Raw genomic sequence first — 3,544 nt, 5'->3', positions numbered from 1 at the left:
ATTTAAAAGGATTTTTCACGGGGAGCGGGGAATTCAGATTGGAAAAGTCTGTTGGTCCAGACAGAGTTTGCTTAAGTTGGTCCCAAACCTTGCATTTGGTCTGTATTCAGACTGCCATCTAAAAGACATTTCTGTTTCGAGCCAAAGCTTGTAATCAAAACCGTGTGACTAGAGATTTTTTCCGTCATCGGCTAAGTATTATTAGGGTGGGGCAAAGAAACGAGAGAAAGAATAATGGAAGTTCTAAGCTTTGTAATCCTTGTCGGGGTAGTTAACCTATTCAAAATGTATATTTTTGGTGATCAATTTTGAACGTCTGTAGCTCTGGTAACATCCTCTGCCAATGAATGTTATGAACATAATGCAAATAGGCTTGGTGTGCGGGAATCACCTCTTGTAATAAATCCATATTTTTAGTAGGACCTCTGGTAGCCATTTAGTTTTTTTTCATCTGTTTGTCTGTTCCTGCAATTATCCTTTAATCTTTTGCAAAGAAACCTTCCACATCAAACTTTTCTCGTGTTGCGCACCGCAAAACTAACTATTAGCGCTCGAGTGACCGAAATGTAACTGAGAGAATCCTGACGATTTTCAAAACCAGGAGATTTTTCAGAATAAAAGATCTTTCAGACGTTGTCATTTGGCCCCCTTGACTAAACTTTACAGCTCATGTGTCTGAAATGTAGTTGAGAGAATCTGGTTATTTTTCAAAATAAAGGATAATTGAGACTCAAGAATAAAGCTGGTATAATCATTTTTTCTTCTACGGCCTGGTGCCAATTGATCCATAGCTACGCTACTTGGTTTACACCCCTACGGTGGCCATTTTGGTTCAGTTGTTCCGCTCCGAGCCCATTCAGACTGAGTTCAGTCAGAGCGAACTGGAGCTCAGTTGGATTGGAAACAAACCGGGTCCTGGACTGGGGTCCACTTGGGTCCATTCAGACTGAAAATTCCTTCTGGATTATCGGTAGAAACTAACTCTGGTTCACTTTAAGCGAACAAAATGTGTCCAGTCTAAATACCCCCTTATATAGAAATCATGTATCGAACTGAAACAAAACTGTACCACAAATAATGAGCTTTGAACCGAATTATGGAGAAAGTTAATTGTTGCGTTCCTACTTTACACATTAGAAAGTAGAAAAGGAGACCTCTAATTATCCAGATAGAAGATTTTAGATAAGTGTAAAATGGAGCAGAATAATCAATTAATTCTACAGTAAGTATCCATTTGAGAAATTTGGATTTACAACTTTTACATGTGGTCCCACTCTAATTATAGCTTCTACATCACAACTACAAGCTTTTCCCAGAAACATTCGTTTGTCTGCTCCTGATTCACAATGATTTGAAAAAAGAAAGATTCAGAAATTCAGTTTTAGGCTTGACTTTCTAAATAAATGTTGAAAAATCCCACAAGAACATAAGCAAAAACATAACTTTCATCGGGGTAGGTCTTGAAAATCAAGATTATAAAGTTGTACTTTAGTTTTGTTGCCCTAGAGGGGTTTATTAACAACAACAAAAGAAAACGCTCCAAAAAAGGAGCATTCATATCTCAGCTCACTAAAAAACTCTTTCTATTTCTCTAGCAGCCCGAAGGCCTTTTTTTAGATGAGTAAATGCTCATTTTCATGAGTCAACGTGGAGTGGAGCAGTAAAAATGATCATGTGCTTGACAGGACAACACGGGAAAAACGACTTCTCCCCAAGCAGAACATGATAGCTGTCTGGACTTTTAGAAGAGACAGAACCGGCTTTCCACAGATCAATCTCAAGAGAAAAAAAAATGGTTAAGAAACAATGAAGTTGATGTTCAGGAAAGGGCATGCCAGTTCCACTGCACTAGACTTTATCAAATTAGATTAAAGCTGGATTGAACAGGAACTCCCTTAATGCATCTTGCTTACTTTATCTGTTAAGCCTGCTGAAAAGGACTCCTGTTCTGCACTAGTGCTATATAAATACACTGAATTGGAATGAATGTCCTGACTGTAATAAAAGGATGTGAACAAGAGCATACAAGGGGAAAGCCACCAGAATTTCAGCGCTGCAGCTGTTCTTGCACAGAGGAAAAAGTGAAATTCCTTTGACCTGCTTTGCAGATGCTGGTTTGAATGAATATAGTTAGCTGTGGTTTGCTGTAAGCAGGTGGGTCACCCACAGAAATGCAACACCCAATCATTTTTCTCCACTGACCACTCTTGTTCCAGCTGTCTCTTTGGCCACTTTGGGGATTTGTTCACATTTTGATTCCAAAAAGAAAAAAACAAGCACTCACCCGTTCTGTATCGCTGCTGAAGAGGGGTCGTAGGTGAGAGTCATTGCACCCTAGTTAAAAAAAAAAAAAAGACAATACTGTAATCTAAACAGGAAACGTTTCACACCTTGACTCATTCCTGAAAGGTGCAGGACGCCGTTCCTGATTCTCTTCTTAAGCAGATTGTCCCTTTGCAGCTATGGGATGCCATCTATGTTTACAACACATGATGTTCTCCATGGCTGCACGTTGCTGTGGGGGCTAGCACTGCCCCCTCTACAGCGAGAGGGCTGCAGCTGGCTCCTGTATGTGTGGAGTCTGCATGTTCTTCATGGGTGGGTTTTCTCCTACAGTCCAAAACATGCTTCATGACTTGATCGGTGACTATAAATCCTGACTGTGGAGGAAGTGAGTGTGAGGCCCCAGGATGGACTGGCCTTCACCCCTGAAGTAGCTGGGATAGGCTCCAGACTCCCCTGTGACAGGACTGAGCGGGAATAAAAGGCGAAGAGGAGACCTGTAGCCAAGCTGAAACAGCTCAGACTGGACAGCAATACTGTTTTGTGTTTGAGGCCTCAGCTGGAGACTGAAAATAAAGGGCGGGACCCTCTCTGGATTGGGAATGAGAGACTCCCCCCACAGCTGGAGCAGTTTAAGGATCTCGCAGTTTTGTTCACACGTGAGGAAAGGATTGATAAACAGATCGGTGTGGCCTCTCGACTTATGAGAGCACTCTGATGTGGTGAACAGAGACAGAAGATAAATCATCATCTTCTCCTATCCTCACACAGGGCAAAAAGCTGTGGGTTATGAACGAGAGAGTGAGATATGATGATCCAGGAGATACTCTTGATGGATCTCCATGTAGACAAACTAGTGGAGGCGGTCAGGAAGTGTAGTTGCACGCCTGCCTGACACCTTCATGTCGAGGTGTTACAGGGACGTCAAACAGGAAGGACTCCTGCCAGATCCACTTACCTATCTCACAGACGGCCAAAAACAAACTCTAAGACCCAATCCGGATTCTTCCCTTCCCCTTCATTTAGCCCTCCAAACAGAGAGTTATGAAAAAATATTGGCTCATATTTCAGATGTAACTTTTGTTAGATGACGTCATCAATAATTGCCGGTCTGCCAGCTTTAGTGGGGAGCTTCCAGCGCTCAAATATACATAACAACAGCGGTTTTATAACTTTAAAAAGGACATGCTACAACAAAAAGTCATTATTTAAGTTTAAATGTAAACGTCTGTGGTTCAGAGTGCACCCACGTTTCAGCGCG

The sequence above is a fragment of the Oryzias melastigma genome, unplaced genomic scaffold (genome assembly GCF_002922805.2).
Source record: "Oryzias melastigma strain HK-1 unplaced genomic scaffold, ASM292280v2 sc01759, whole genome shotgun sequence".
Classification (NCBI taxonomy): domain Eukaryota; kingdom Metazoa; phylum Chordata; class Actinopteri; order Beloniformes; family Adrianichthyidae; genus Oryzias; species Oryzias melastigma.
The sequence above is the reverse complement of the archived record's forward strand: the minus strand, read 5'-3'. Positions refer to the sequence as shown.